Source organism: Chiloscyllium punctatum, unplaced genomic scaffold (assembly GCF_047496795.1).
Source record: "Chiloscyllium punctatum isolate Juve2018m unplaced genomic scaffold, sChiPun1.3 scaffold_204, whole genome shotgun sequence".
NCBI lineage: Eukaryota > Metazoa > Chordata > Chondrichthyes > Orectolobiformes > Hemiscylliidae > Chiloscyllium > Chiloscyllium punctatum.
Window position 1 is genome coordinate 227,956 of NW_027309938.1, and position 16,874 is coordinate 244,829.

The 16,874-nt window shown below is 43.3% G+C and overlaps 1 non-coding gene across 1 annotated transcript; it reads right to left on the reverse strand.

Annotated features, from left to right (window-relative positions):
- Positions 1 to 12,772: 12,772 nt before the first annotated feature.
- trnas-gcu (transfer RNA serine (anticodon GCU)) lies at positions 12,773 to 12,854 on the reverse strand. The gene has a single exon. It is a non-coding gene; the product is annotated as a tRNA-Ser (tRNA).
- Between the last annotated feature and the right edge of the window lie 4,020 nt (positions 12,855 to 16,874).

The window sequence follows — 16,874 nt, forward strand, 5'->3', positions numbered from 1 at the left end:
TCTCTCCCTCGCACTCTCCCGAGCTCTCTTTTACGTCCCTCATCCCATTTCACTGAGGCATTGCACAATCTAACATACATTTTCACGTTGATACCGTCCAGTCTGTGCCTATGCACTCACTGTTGCCCCAATCTCTTCATTTGCACCTTCAAATCATTCGATCCGTTTGGATATCGTGGCTGTGAGATCAATTCTCTTTTAGCAACTTTTACTGACATGGACCAGAGATTATTGGAGCGTCAGGCTGAATAAAAGGGCATAGGGAATAATTGGGGGAAAGAGACTGTATTGGAAAAGATCCCCCAGGAGGGCTTTCTGCGATAGCCTAGTGGTATTATCGCTGGATTGTTAACACAGCAAAGCCAGGTAATGTTCTGTGGACACGGGTTGGATTCCCACCACACCACGACGATGATAGCATGTGAATTCAATAAATGCCTAGAATTAAGAATACGTTGTCTGAAAAACCCATCTGTTTCACTGACGTCCTTGAGGGATGAAAACTACTGTCCCGATCTGGTCTGGCGCCCACGTGACTCCAAACCGGAAGGCAATAAATGCTGCAGTTCCACCCCCGATGCTGTTACAGAATGGAAATATGTTAATTCGGCTCAGTGCTAGAATTGTCCAGGGATGAGATCGCACTGGGAAAGTTGTAGGAGAGATTCACTCGGATAGTGTCGAGGCTGAAGAGTTTCAGTCATGAAGGGAGACAGGACAAACTGGGGTTGTTTGTCACCGAGCAGAGGGGTTTGTGAGGGGTATAGATAAGGTAGACAGAAAGAAGCGTTTCCCATCGATGGAAAAAACGATCACAGGGGGCCAGAAATTTAATGAGAAAGGCAGAAAGGTTAAAGTAGATGTGGAGAAAAGCGGTTTAGGCGGGCGGATGTTCGAATTTGGAACACACAGTCTGGAAGGGTCAGAGTGGCAGCAATCTTATAACCTGAAGGAATATGCAGATGAGAATATGTTCTGCCAAGACATCTTCGAGAAGGTAAGGCTATGGGCTAAACCATTCGTGTTGTTAAGCAGTTGCTTTTGACACATGCAACCCCAACGGCTGAAGTGTCTCCTTTGAAACTGTTGTCCTTGCTAGTATGGTGGTTCGTGTCGCCGTATATTATGCGGGAGTTAGTTGCTCAATTCCTGGCTGGGGCACTGTAAATGTTTTAAAACTGTCGCTCGGTTTCCAAGTGCGGGTTATTATTGCCTGCCCTTCCATTCTCCATGGGAAATGTCACAGGAAGGACAGTGCTATCTGAATCAGTGTGGGGAAGGTCTACAGCACCCGGCGAGACAGTGTCAATGAAAGTGCAAACAGGTGACTTCCGCAACCCGCACCTCGTGTCTGTACTGGAGTCTGAACCATTTAATAGAAAGAAGAAGGAAGCTGAGGAAGAAACAGGGTAAACCAATTCAGATGTGAGCGCAGAAACATTTTCCGCAGCATCATGAGGAAAACTGACAAATGGCTCCGAGAAAGAGTTTGTCTTTCAGAACTGTTAGTTCACAGAGATGTTTCTTGTTCCACTCAAGCCCTTCAGAAATTGAATAACAATTTAACTGAGACTTGAAATGTTAGAACACACCAGGCGATGAGTCACGTGCTGGAAACTGTGTTTAAAAGCCAGATGTTTGATAACTGATCATGATGCAATCGGCTGAAGTACCATTGGCCATGCTTTTAAAAACTCGATAGCTGTCATTTTTCAACTAAACAAAATAGGCAAAAACAAAGTCATCAAGAAAAGTTCCAAGCATTGCATATGTCGTCCCTGGTGCGAACGTGCTGAAATGCAGCTGTCTCACTGCTATTTCCCAATGTTGATTTCCAGAAAAGGAAAAAAAATTGTTGTTCCTTATGGAAATCTTAAATTGAACATGAGTTCCAGACATCACAAAACAGCAAAGGTAGCAGTCCTGTCAGAGTCAGTGAGAATTGCATATCGGAGATGAAATCAAATGGGAAGAAACGCTGAAATAAGTTGGACTGGGGTGTGCAAAGTTGAAAATCACACAACACCAGGTTATTGTCCAACAGGTTTAATTGGAAGTACTAGCTTTCAGACCACTGCTCATTCATCAGGTGATTGTGGCGTCCACAGTTGTAAGACACAGAATTTATAGCATATGTTTACAGTGTCATGTAACTGAAATTGTACATTGAAAAATACCTTGATTGTTTGCTAAGTCTCCAATCTGTCAGAATGACCATGTTAGCTTCACTTCTTTCATATATAAAGTGCAAAACCTTTTTATTTTAATGTTTAATTCTCAGGTGAAGTTTAACAACTGATGTCTGCGCCCCATCCCCTGTGCTGCTGTGTGTTCCATAATGTTTAGACTGATTCTAGTTTATAAAAATGAGTTACCAGAGACTTACATGGATTCATGAAGTTTTTGAGCAAAGTACAATGTAACTCTGCAAGTACAATTTCACCCCACAGACGTATATGTGTGTGTGTGTGTGTGTCTGTAGGAGGATCTCTGTTTGTAGCTAGGGCAATGGGATCACCTGTACTGTGACATGAACCCAATGATCATGGGTACAGAATTTAGCTATCAGTCTCTGTGGGGGCACTTTTAGCTGCTGCCTGTTCCGAAGACCTTGGAGGACTGTCACCCGAAGATCCGAGGTCGAATGTCCTGGATCACTGAAGTGCTCTCCAACTGGGAAGGGGCACACCTGTCTGTTGATTAATGCGTAGCGCCCATTCCGTTGTTGTAGCCTCCGTTCAGCTTCACCAATGTACCATGCCTTAAGGCATTCTTGCCTGCAGCGTGTTGTTTTTTTTAGATTAGCGTCAGTCTAAACATTATGGCATGGACGCAGCACACAGGGACTAACACCTTCAACATATTATCTATGCTGACACTAATTGGTAAAGTCCACCTGAGAATGTAACTGTTAAAAGAAAGTTTTTCGATTTATATAAGAAAGAAATGAACCTAACATAGTCATTCTAACAGATGGAAGACTTAACAAGCAATCAAGGTATTTTTCCAATGCATTATTTCAGTGACATTACACTGTAACCTTTCGCTATAAATTCTGTACCTTACCACTGTGTACTCCACAGCCACCTGATGAAGGAGCAGCTCTCCAAACGATATTGCTTCCATTAAACCTGTTTGACTATGACCTGGTGTTCTGCGATTTTTTACTTTGTATTAGAATGCGAATCTCACAATTAATATAGAGATGAAGAAGCATTTATTCTCTAAGACCGTTCTGCATCAGTGGACTTTCTTTTAGCAGAAAGCTGTTGAGGAAGTGTCATTAGGTGTAATGAGGCTGAGATCAGCAGATGTTCAAACAGCAAAGACATCAAGCGTTATGGGGAAAGGCAAGAAAGTGCAGTTTCAAGGTTATCAGATCAGATATGAAACCATTCAATAGCGGAGTAGACGTGATGGTCTGAATGGTGTCTATCTGTTCCTAAAATTGTTGGCCTTAATATGAAGCTGCAAAACCGACCTGAGTAAAACGTGCCAAATTTTAAAAAAGCATGGGACCCGGAGCACTGAACCGAGGTGAAATGTACAAAGGACCACACACAAAGGGCAGACAATATTGGGTCATTGATCCGTAGTGATCAGTATACGAAGGTAAACAGGAAAACCGATATTCAGTATCTACGTTGAACCTGGCTCCACTGGGCATGTAGTTGACTCTCACAAACCACTATTCCCCTTCCGTTTTCCTGATGCCCTCTCCGTTCTTGTTTTAAACTGATTGAACGTCAGGCAATTGCCGATGACATTGCTGATGTGGAACTATAGCATATAGAACATAGAACATTACAGCGCTGTACAGGCCCTTCGGCCCTCGATGTTGCACCGCCCTGTCACACTAATCAGAAGCCCATCCCATCTCCACCATTCCATGAACGTCCATATGCCTCTCTAATGACGACTTAAATGCACTTAATCTTGGCGAATCTACCACGGTTGCAGGCAAAGCATTCCTTGCCCGAACTACTCTCTGAGTAAAGAAACTACCTCTGACATCTGTCTTATACCCATCTCCCCTCACTTTAAAGTTGTGGTCCTCGTGCTTGCCGTCCCCATACTTGGAAAAAGACTCTCCCTGTCCACCCTATCTAAACCTCTGATTATCTTGTATGTCTCCATTAAGTCACCTCTCAGTGTTCTCTCCAACGGGGACAGCCGCAAGGCCCTCAGTCTTTCCTCGTAATGCATTCCTTCCATACCAGGCAACATGCTAGAAAGTCCCCTCTGCACCCTTTCCAAAGCGTCAATATTCTTCTTACAATGCGGTGACCAGAAATGTTCACAATACTTCAAATGTGGCCGTACCAGATCTTTGTACAGCTGCAGTATACCCTTCTGATTCCAGAACTCAATCCCTCTATTAATAAAGGCCAAAACACTGTTTTCCTTCTTAACAACCCTGTCAATCTGGGTGGCAACTTTCATGGATCTGTGTACATTGACACCGAGATCTCTGCTCATCTGCACTCCCAAGAATCTTACCATTCGCCCAGTATTTTGCATTCCGATTACTCCGTCCAATGTGTATCACCTCGCACTTGTCCACATTAAACTCCATTTGCCACCTCTCAGCCCAGCTCTGCATCCTATCTATGTCTCTTTGCAACCTACTACATCTTTGGTCACTATCCATAACTCCACCGACCATAGTGTCGTCCGCAAATTTACTAACCCACCGTTCGAAGCCCTCATCCAGGTCATATATAAAAATGACGAATAGCAGTGGAACCAACATCGACGTTTGCGGAAAGCCGCTAGTAACTGGACACCAAGATGAACATTGCATCAACTACAACACTCTGTTTTCTTTCAGCAAGCCAATTACTGATCCAACCTGCTGTGTCTCCCACAATCCCATTCCTCCACATTTTGTATAATAGCCTACTGTGGGAACCTTATCGAACACCTTGCTGAAATCCATATACAGCACATCAACCTGTTTACTCTCATCCACCTGTTTGGTCACTTTGTCAAAAAACTCATAAGATTCGTTAGGCACAACCTATCCCTTTACAAAACCGTGCTGACTGTCCCTGATGAGATTATTCTTTTCTAGATGATTATAAATCCTATCTCTTGTTACCTTTCCCAAAGCTTTACCAACAACTGAAGTGAGACTTACTGGTCTGTAATTACCAGGGTTGTCTCTACTACCCTTTTGAACAAGGGAACCATATTTGCAATCATCCAGTACTCAGGCACTATTCCTGTAGACAATGATGATTTCTAGATCAATGGCACAGGCTCGGCAATCCCCTTCCTTGCTTCCCACAGGATCCTAGGATAAATCCCATCTGGCCCAGAGGACTTTTCTATTTTCACACTCTGCAGTATTTCTAATTCTTCTTCTTTGTGAACCTCAATCTCTTCGAATCGAGATGCAAGTATCTCTGTATCTTCCACGCCAACATTTTCATTTTATATCGTGAACACTGTCGAAAAATATTTATTTAGTGTTTCCCATGTCTCCTCTGACTCCACACACAACTTCCCACTATTATTCTTGATTGGCCCTAATTTAACTCTCGTCATTCTTTTATTCCTGACATACCTATGGAAAGCCTTAGGGTTAACCCTGATCCTATCCACCAACAACTTCTAATGTCTCCTCCTGGCTCTCATGTCTCCTCCTGGCTCTTCTGAGCTCTCTTATTCGGTCATGCAAGGAAACGATTCTGTCTGCTGCACAACATCATTCAGCTTCGAAATATCTGGCAGTATTACATATTGATTACTGTAAACGTTAACCTTTAACAAGCCATGACAGTGAAATCAGAGAATCCTCATCACTATCCTACCAGGGAAGATTTCTGTTAACATCACCCTGGACATCATGAGATTCGCCATTCTATTCTCCCATCCTACTGTGCGTGATCCACTCTGCCCTTTTCCGGTCTTGTTGGTTGGTTTACAATACTGAGGCTATCCAATCATCTTTGCATTTCAGTTTCTAAAGGATGAGACCTTCTCTCTGAGCTGGCAATGTGCTTGCTCAGTGGCGATGACACTGTCCTTGTAAACTAGAAAAGTGCTTGAAGTAGGCCATTCCTGTTTTACATTCCAAGAACTTGAGGCAAACCGTTCGGCAGGACAGGAAATAGCGGGCGTGAGCAGTGATCAAGTTTGGCAGCAAGAACGAGGTGAGGCAGTATAAACTACAGAGTAATGGGGAAACAATGGGCAAGGAACACTGGGACGGGAGGGGCTGAATACTTCCTTTCTTTGCTGTAACCAGACATTGGTGTTGAACTCTGAAATGGGACAACATCAGACCAGTCGGTGAAATCTTACTTTCTGCTTGTTTTCTCCCGAGGCCTGTGTCACACTTGGGGAAATGTGTCTGCGTGCTTCAGTCTATGGGTAAAAATGGGGTTCAGTTCCCATCTCAAACTTTAATCCCATTTATTGTGTTTTACGAGATTAAAACGTTCCAGAGAAATTAGCATTCAAGTGAAACATCAGAGTTCACAGGGTTACAGACCAAGTGCTGAGAAATGAGATGATGGGACCCATTTCTGTGCTGTAAACACTCGATAATTCAATCGTTTTTGAGGGGAAACATATCTGCAGTAATATAATTCCAAAAACTGTGTTATGAAGATATGGTGCAACTGCTTCAAAACTGAGTCTCAGCTATTTCTTTTCTGCCTTTTGATACATTGGAGCTGCAGCGAATGAGTGTGTTGGTTTCTGAAAACGAAACGTACCAATGAGCAATGTATTGGGCTATTCCAGGATTGCCTTCTCTGACAACGGTGGGACATGACTGATGTTGTCTATGATATGGAATACTGGATTAGTGGTGCTGGAAGAGCACAGCAGTTCAGGCAGCATCCAACGAGCAGCGAAATCAACGTTTCGAGGAAAAGCCCTTCATCAGGAATAAAGGCAGTGAGCCTGAAGCATGGAGAGATAAGCTAGAGGAGGGTGGGGGTGGGGAGAGAGTAGCAGAGAGTACAATGGGTGAGTGGGGGAGGGGATGAAGGTGATAGGTCAAGGAGGAGAGGGTGGAGTGGATAGGTAGATAAGTAGATAGGCAGGTCGGACAAGTCAAGGAGACAGTAACTGAGCTGGAAGTTTGAAACTAGGATGAGGTGGGGGAAGGGGAAATGAGGAAGCTGTTGAAGTCCACATTGATGCCCTGGGGTTTAAGTGTTCTGAGGCGGAAGATGAGGCGTTCTTCCTCCAGGCGTCTGGTGGTGAGGGAGCGGCGGTGAAGGAGGCCCATGACCTCCATGTCCTCGGCAGAGTGGGAGGGGGAGTTGAAATGTTGTGCCACGGGGCGGTGTGGTTGATTGGTGCGGGTGTCTCGGAGATGTTCCCTAAACGCTCTGCTAGGAGGCGCCCAGTCTCCCCAATGTAGAGGTGACCACATCGGGAGCAACGGATACAATAAATGATATTGGTGGATGTGCAGGTGAAACTTTGATGGATGTGGAAGGCTCCTTTAGGGCCTTGGATAGAGGTGAGGGAGGAGGTGTGGGCACAGGTTTTACAGTTCCTGCGGTGGCAGGGGAAAATGCCAGAATGGGAGGGTGGGTCGTAGGGGGGTGTGGACCTGACCAGGTAGTCACGGAGGGAACGGTCTTTGCGAAAGGCGGAAAGGGGTGGGGAGGGAAATATATCCCTGGTGGTGGGGTCTTTTTGGAGGTGGCGGAAATGTCGGTGGATGATTTGGTTGATGCGAAGGTTTGTGGGGTGGAAGGTGAGCACCAGGGGCGTTCTGTCCTTGTTACGGTTGGAGGGGTGGGGTCTGAGGGCAGAGGTGCGGGATGTGGACGAGATGCGTTGGAGGGCATCTTTAACCACGTGGGAAGGGAAATTGCGGTCTCTAAAGAAGGAGGCCATCTGGTGTGTCCTACGGTGGAACTGGTCCTCCTGGGAGCAGATACGGCGGAGGCGGAGAAATTGGGAATACGGGATGGCATGGCGGAGAAATTGGGAATAGTGCCAGTGTTTGAGTTGAATAGACAAAGTTAAAAATCACACAATATCAGGACAGAGTCCAGCAGGTTTATTTGGAAGCACGAGCTATCGGAGAGCCGCTCCTTCATCAAGTGGGTGTTTTTCTGCAGAAAATTGGTGTGTGTGTCAATATGCGCGATCTTTTGGAAGATCATCTGAACTTTAACCGACCGTTCGTGGTGTCGACGGTACCCATGACTTGGAGGCATTGGTGTTGGACTGGGGTGGATACATTTAATAATCACGCAAAGAAATTTTAGATTCCAACAGTTGACAAACACCTGATGAAGAAGCAGTACATGGAAAACTGGTGCTTCCAAATACGTCTGTTCAATACCATCTGGTGCTATGTGATTTTTACTCTCATAGCATTTCGTAATGTTTAACTGATCGAAGACAGTGAAAGAATTTTCGCTCGTGAAGATGAAAATTTCAAATATTACCCACCTGAGCATAACAGAAATGATTAGGTTGGATGTGTGATGAATCTCGACAATGCGCTTGCGCAAAGTAAAAGTCGAACCTCAACCGCCTGATCCGTAGCCGTCTATACGAATGGTTGTACCACTGGCCAGATGCACAGCTGAGATTTTACACGCTGCAGGGCTATGGTGTTAACAAGGACATGAGCAATAAGAGTAACAGTCACAAGGTGAACAAAGAACAAAGATAATCACCATCATTGATTTACTTCAAATTGTCTTCAAAAAAACGACCATTCACAATCTGATCAGCCAATCAATGAGGTCACTGATGATCTTGGAAATTGCAACTGACTTTGCTGCGTTTTCACCATAATTTGAGGTAAACTCCAGACTAATCATAACATCGCATATTCCCATTAATTTTCAGCATTAGATTACGTTAATGACCTGTCCGTATTTGCAGGAAATGAGTGAAAATGTCCTTCCGGTAATGTAATCCAGTGCAGAGTCGGCCAGAAAAGAAAAGACGAAGACATGAAACATCACTCCCATTTCTCTCTGTACCAATGCGTTTTCCTGAGTCGAATATTTTCAGGGCTTGTCTTTACTATCTAAAGAATTAATTATTTTCCCGGGAAAGATTCTTCATAAATCAATTAACATCTGAGGTGTTGAATAATTTTTTACTTCAGATTAAAATAGTTGAATATCTTTTCCCCCAGCCTAATGTCCCAATCCTCCCTCCTCTTCCATGTAAATACAAGCTTTGCCAGCTGATGTTGGAGCTCCCAACCTGACATTCCAATGCTCCTTGCTGCTCCATGTCAATAGAAGCGGCTCTACTTGAAGTTGGAGCTCCCACTCTGATTTCCCAATGCTCCCAGTTGTTACATGTCATTAAACGCTGGTCCTTGTGAGGTTGGAGCTCTCAGTCTGATGTCCCAATGTTCCCTCCTCCATGTCAATAGAAGAAGTCCAGTTGAGGTTGGATCTATCACTCTGATGTCCCAATGCTCCCTGCTGCTACATATCATTAAAAGCTGCTCCAGGTGAGGGTGGAGCTCCCAGATGGATCTCGCAAATCTCCTTGCTCCATGCTAACTGAAGCCGCTCCAAATGAGGATGGATCTTGCATTCGGATGTGCCAATGCTCCCTGCTGCTCCATGTCAACAGAAGCTGCTCCAGGTGTGGTTGGAACTCCCAGACTGATGTCACAATGCTCCCTGATCCACGTCAAAAGACACTGCTCCAGATGAAGTGGGAGCTCCCATCCCGGGCAGCTCACATACTTCTATACCATCATAGAAATACTGCCCACTGAACATTCTGCATCATGAGAACCTAATATTATTTTTAGTCAACACCGAATCATTATGCCCAAAAGTCATTCTTTCTTAAACCTTATTTAGCATGTGCATACTGCAGTCAAGCCGAAGTAAGATAGTGGTGCTAATTGATGTAAGCTTAATATAAATTACATCCTATTTTTCATGTTGCATAACTGCGACTTGGCAAGGACAATGTTTTTCTTGAAATCACACTTTTATTCCAGGTGAGAGAATTTGGTTTGAATTATTTAAAATGAACTTGCTCACTGTGTAAAATGATCAAATAGATCTCAATTTCATTTCAAAATTGGATACGTTGTCATCCATCTTGAAATGTGGTGTCTTCTTCTTTCAACCAGACGGGTATTACAACGAAAAGTCTATTAATGATATGCGTATAAAGACACTTTAAATCGCAAGGTTTATGAAGGTTTGTAGCTCAGGTTGAGGTTGAGGGTGTAGGTTTGCTCGCTGAGCTGTAGGTTTGATACCCAGACGTTTCATTATCTGGCTCCGTCACATCATCAGTGGCGACCTCCAAGTGAAGCGAAACTGTTGTCTCTTGCTTTCTATTAATATCTTCCTCCTGGATGGCGTTCCTGGGGTTTGTGGCGATGTCATTTCCTGTTCGTTTTCTGCGGGGTTGATGGCATTTAGACCTATGTGTTTGTTTATGGCGTTGTGGTTGGAGTGCCAGGCCTCTGGGAATTCTCTGGCATGTCTTTGCTGAGACTGTCTCAGGATCAATGCGTTTCCCAAGTCGAAACGGACTACCAAAAATCCATAAACGACGAGCCCCCTTCAGACCCATAGTCTCTTTACCCAGAACACAAACTTACAGACGGGCCAAAGAACTACACGCAAGACGGAAATGCCTCATAGAAGAGTCACAGCACTCCATCCACTCCACCCAGGAATTCCTAAAAATCATCAAAAAAACCAAAATAGAGGAAGAAGAAGCAATGATCTCATTCGACATAACAGCACTGTTCACCTCCATCAACATCGACCTGGCAAAGGAAACACTTCCCACACTTTTAGAAGAGACCATCACACACCCCAACCACCATCAATCACATGACCAAGGAAAACATCATGAAGCTAGTGGACCTGTACCTCACCACCCACTTCACTTTCAACATCATTGTCTACAAACAAACCAATGGCACACCCATGGGATCTCCGCTCTCAGGATTCATAGCAGAAGCGGTAATGCAAAGACTCGAACAAACAGCCCTAGCAACAATCAAACCAAAAATCTGGGTCCGCTATGTAGATGACACCTTTGTCATCACAAAACGAAACAAGATAGAAGAGGCATTTAACATCATCAACAACACCCTCACAGGCATAAAGTTCACCAAGGAGGAAGACACCGACAAGAAACTCACATTCTTGGACGTCACAGTAGAAAGAAAGGACAACGGAAAAACTACAAACCTGCATATACAGAAAACCGACAAACACTGACCAAATACTTAACTTCACCAGTAACCATCCCAACACACACAAACGAAGCTGAGTCAGAACGCTATTCCAATGAGCCACCACACACTGCAGCACAGACGAACTTCGGAAAACAGAGGAGAACCACGTATTCAACGTATTCGAGAAGAATAGATACTCACAAAATACAGTCCGCAGATTCCTCAAGAACAAACCACGATAAGCAGACCAACCACAGTCAGAAACACTAACCACCTTACCATACATCAAAGAAGTTTCAGAAATGAAAGCCAGACTACTCAGACCCCTCGGAATCCTAGTAGTACACAAACCCACCAACACTCTCAAACAAAAACTAACAAACTTAAAAGACACAGTTCAACCCGTGGACAAAACGAACGTCATCTACAAAGTTCCATGCAAGGACTGCCACCAACACTACGTAAGACAAACAGGAAGAAAGTTAGCCACCAGGATACACGAACACCAGCTAGCCACAAAAAGACACGACCTTCTCTCCTTCGTAGTCCTACATACGGATTAAAAATATTACTATTTCGACTGGGACAACACATCTATACTGGAACAGGCTAAGCAAAGACACGCCCGAGAATTCCTAGAGGCCTGGCACTCCAACCACAATGCCATAAACAAACACTTAGATCCAGATGCCATCTATCAACTCCTCAGAAAACGTACAGGAAATGACATCACCACAAACCCCAGGAACCTGTTCGAGGAGAAAGATATGAATAGAAAGCAGGAGACAACAGCTTCGCTTCACTTGGAGGTCGCCACTGATGATGACGTTACCTAGCCAAGTGAAGAAACGTCTGGATATCAAAGCTACAGCTCAGCGAGCAAACCTACACCATACATTTTAAATCATTTTTCATGTTTATGTTGCATGAATTTGCGGTTATTGATCCACAGTTTAGTTTCACCCCCTATAGGTAACATGCTGATTTCTCCAGTTGTTCATAGTTCAATGTGATGCATCCAGTGTGTGCATAACGAGAGGGAGCTTGCTTCCCACATCTTGTGTTTATCTGTGCCTTATGTCCAGCATTCATCAATGGCGAGAGCAAGGGGCGAGGGCGAGACCAATGTGTAAGTCACTCCGTGCCCATGCATGGCACCCACAGCGGCAATTCTCCACTGTGCATTTACACCCAGTTCTTAGTGCCCGTACACCCACGCCCTGCCCCTATTGAAGTATCTCCATTATTTTGTGTTGTCTCGCTGTGCTCTTCTCACCAGGATGAATTACTTCTACTCAACCTCCTCCAGATTTCATCTGACAAAACATTCATTAAGAATCCCTTTGCATAAACATGCACTTCGCAGCTCTCGTTATTTGCTTTTCCTGGATGTCTTTCATACGAAAAAACGTTCACAGCAACTTGACATGAAAAATACAATCACGCTCTTTTTCATTATCCCAAAGCAACCGACGTTTCAATTCAGTTTAGTCAACAGGGTCAAACTATGCTTTGAGATTGTGTAAGAGCATTGATACATCTAAACTGACCATTGGAGCCCCGATTTCAATACAACAACTACGGTTATTGGAGAACAGTCGATGACAGCGACGAGAGTGGGATTCGAACCCACGCATGCAGAGCACAATGGATTAGCAGTCCACCGCCTTAACCTCTCGGCCATCTCGTCACCGACACGGGGGCACCGATGAACTTATAAATAATTGAATTGCGTAAATTATGCAGAGCAGCAGATATTTCTCCCTGGTGTTGGTGAAATGATAAATAACACAGTACAGTTCCAAGACTATGGTCTGATCTCTGGGTTCTGAGGCAATTGCACTCCCATTGTCACACTCTGCACACAGTGATCTGAACAAAAATGAGGAAAGGAATATGTAATAAGGTCTGTTGAATTCTGTGAAGAATTGAAGTCAACGGAATGAAGAACCCGAGACAGCAGGAGGTTTTCTTTCAATAAAGCGTTGGATAGAGCTCTTAGGGATAGTGGAATCAAGGGTTATGGGACTAAGGCAAACAGGATACAGATTGAGGATGTTCAGCCATGATCATAATGAATGGTGGTGCTGGCTCGAAGGGCAGAATGGCCTACTCCTGCACCTGCTGTCTATTGTCTATTACATTGCCTGTGAGGAATTGTTTTCCAGACTGGAGGAGAGTGCATAGTGCTCAATGTCATTATTCGGAACACCTAACTTCCGCTCAGATGTTTTTGACACGCACTTGTCTACAGAACAGACAATTTCAAAATCCAAAATAAGGCTAAACTGACAATTGAACTCAACAATGCAAAAACCTTGATCTGTATCATTTTCCTGGGCCGTGCGACACCAAGTCACTGTATGATCACAGCAACACAGTGAGCAAGTGTCAGAAGGAAAATGAGTGCAGTGTCAGAGCGCATGCTGGGAGCAGCAGGTGACACACGGGGAAGTGTATTTCCCTCAACAGGAACACTTCCCAAACAGCGGACTGCGGTGGAAGAATTCAGGGGGGGTTTACACTTTGAAATTTAATGCCAGAGACAAAATGGAGATCTGCCATTGAGTCTATTCAAATGAGGATTTTAAGATTTCTACAGATGCAAAACAAAATAAAAAGCTCATGGTTTATTGAAGGCAAAATATGATATTGTACATTCCATCAATCTACCCATCTTTACAATGAGTACCTCACCACTTTCCTCACTCGGGGACAGAACCACTGGTGAAGATGATCATATAATCCCAATTACTAGCCATGGAATCAGAGAAACTCGGTTTCCCAAACGTTAAAGTAAAACCAGGAATGTAGTGATAAGCATTAATGTGTTGCTCCTGTGCTGAAGGTGACCGGTGCACGGTATCTCTATTCCAGTATAGTGGGCCGTGCTGTTCCGAAGTTTTAAGTTTGAGTCTCACATGGAGCAGCTTCAATTTGTCGTCGTGTTGTGGGGTACGGATTGAAGGTGATATTGAGCAAAGCCAAGTTTATGGAAAATACCGTGTTTGTGGATTGAGAAACAACCTTTTCTGGATAATGACTCCTTGATCAACAAACATACTGCAAGTATCTAAAACGTGAAGAGACGTATGTGGAGAGAGAGCCGAAGGTGATTTTTCAGCAGATGGATAACGTTTCCCATGTGCACTGCTTTAAATTCCGGGAAAAAAGATGTTGAACTGGTTTCATGTGACAGAGTTTGTTGCAAACTCACATACGTTATTGCAATGATTAAAAAAAAGAAATCACATAGGACCGTTTGAATATTGTATCGAATTGAATTTTGGTCTGAGCATATTTTATCGTAAATGGCGTGCTGCAGAGAAGTACAGGGGGTTAACAACACAAAATGACAGAGTCTTCTTGGTGGATTTCTTGGGTGGAGTTAAGAATGTATGAAATATCCATAACATCATGTGAATGTGGTCAAATCTTTAAAGTAGGTGTTGCCTCTCCAAGTGACGATTCAATTCCTACTCATTAGGATATCACTTCTGTCTGCAGTTATTTTAGGGCATGAGCTCCATTTACAGAGTTTCACCTTGAATAATACGTCACACATTACCAATCCATGAATTTGTTATACTCAGTCTTATTCAGTTGTACATGTTCATGAAATGTCTTTGTGTCTGAAGTCAACAAATTCGAAATTGTTACGCAACCACACTGACTTTCACTCAATTGTAAATTCTCTCCTTGTACGTTTGTTCGTGTATCTTTTAAAACACTCTGAAGTCAGCTTCTACGTTTTATTTCTGTAAAGTCGTTCACGATTGAAAAAAAAACTCTATTGAGTGGAAGAAACTCTCATCCAAACTTTTCTTAATCATTCAGTAATTGTTTTGAAGCTCTAACGAAAGTTCTTGATTCACTCGAAAGAGGGACTTTCCCTGATTTACTCATTCAAACCTTGGGTTATGTGAAAATCTCATTTGTTTAAATCAAATTTGCGTGTTTTTGCTCCGGCATTTCCGAATCTCGTGAATAAACTCCTTTATTCTTTCTATCATCACGATGAAACCGGTTGTATCTTTTCTGATAATTTTATGTCTCAGTAAACAACGTCACTTGGCTTTCTAATATCTTGCTATACAGGAAACAGCGTCTGTGCCCTTTCTAACTTCTTTACATGTTTTTGGTGGAGAATGAGGACAAGGATTACACACAATGTTCCCACTGAGTGTGACCAAAATAGTTTACAGTTACACTATGAACTCTTTGCTTTTTAAAAATGACATCTCCATTTATAAACTCCAATAAGGTTAATTACTATCCATCCAGTTCATGAACATCGTCTTTGGAGACGAACATTATCGATCACTTCCTTTATTCTTCCACGTGATGTCTGAAAGGTTTGTAAGGCCAACATCTCTATATCCCAGTGTCCTGAGTCAGTCTTAGCTATTTCTAAAGGTGACTGAAGTTCAAATACTTCATAGTGTGTCTCCCGTCATTCCAGTGCAGACTGGTTCTGGACAGCAAATGCCATCACCAAAGACCACCGTTGATCTGAAATCAACAGTTTTCACATAGTAATTCTCGTAGATATTGTGTATCGTATGTCCGTGTACTTGTTCAATTTGTTCATCATTTCATGGGTCCCTGTATTGAATTCTACGGAATGATTAATTTGTGAATGGAGACATTCCCTTCACCACTCGTTCGAAACTCCATGGAACATTGAAAGATTTTACTCATATGCTTCCAGATGACAGTCCTGCCATTACTGAGATGAATCAGTGAACATTCCCCACGTACCCTCGAAGGCAAGGATTTCCTTTTCTATTTTCGGATATCATTACAGCACCGAATCCCATGGGTTCGTTCATTAAAACCAAAACAGTTGCAGCAAGACTTTAAAACTAAGATTTTGCAATCTGCTTGCATTGGTTGTCCCAAAGATTACATTCCCCATTCTGGTATGTTTGTGCATGAAAGCACTGTCTGAGTCTTGAGCAGTTATATTTCAGTTTTGTCAAAACATTATCATTCGCCGTTCTCTCTTTCCCTTTCAGTTTCCCGTTTTATATCCTGTATTTTATCAGTTTATCTTAAGTTTTCAATCATTTCAATCAATCTCGCTCCTGATTACCAATCCGAGAGAATGCCACAATTTTGTCAATTTATATGAGGTGTAGCTTTAGGGCGCGGTGACAAAGTGGAAAGCCATTGGTCACGTGAACCAAGTAGCAGAAGCGAGCTGGTGGAATCTTGCCATTCCATCGTAGTCATATTCAAAACATTTAACATAATCTTTAGCCAAATCATATTGGCAGAAAATAAGAATACAAATCTAAAAAATTGCTGATGTTGAAAATCAAACAAAACAGTCGTTGCTGGAATATTTCAGGACGTCTGGCAGCATCTGTGGAGAGACGGACCCAATGGATGTGAAACGTTAACTGATTCATCTGCACAGATGCTGCCAGCACACCTGTGACTTTACAGCAATTTCTGTTTTTGTTTCAGATTGGCAGATTTTGTCGCAGTTCATGAGAACTGTGCTCATTAGAATCAAACAGACAGCATGGATCTGGTGGTGTGAAATGAGACAGTAATAATGAATGAGTGGAGAGTGTTGTACTGGAAAAGTACAGCAGTTCAGGCAACATCCGAGGAGCAGGAGAATGGACGATTTAGGCATAAGCCATTCATCAGGAATTAGGCTTGTGAGTCGGGCAGAGGAACAAAGCTGAAGCCAGGCACA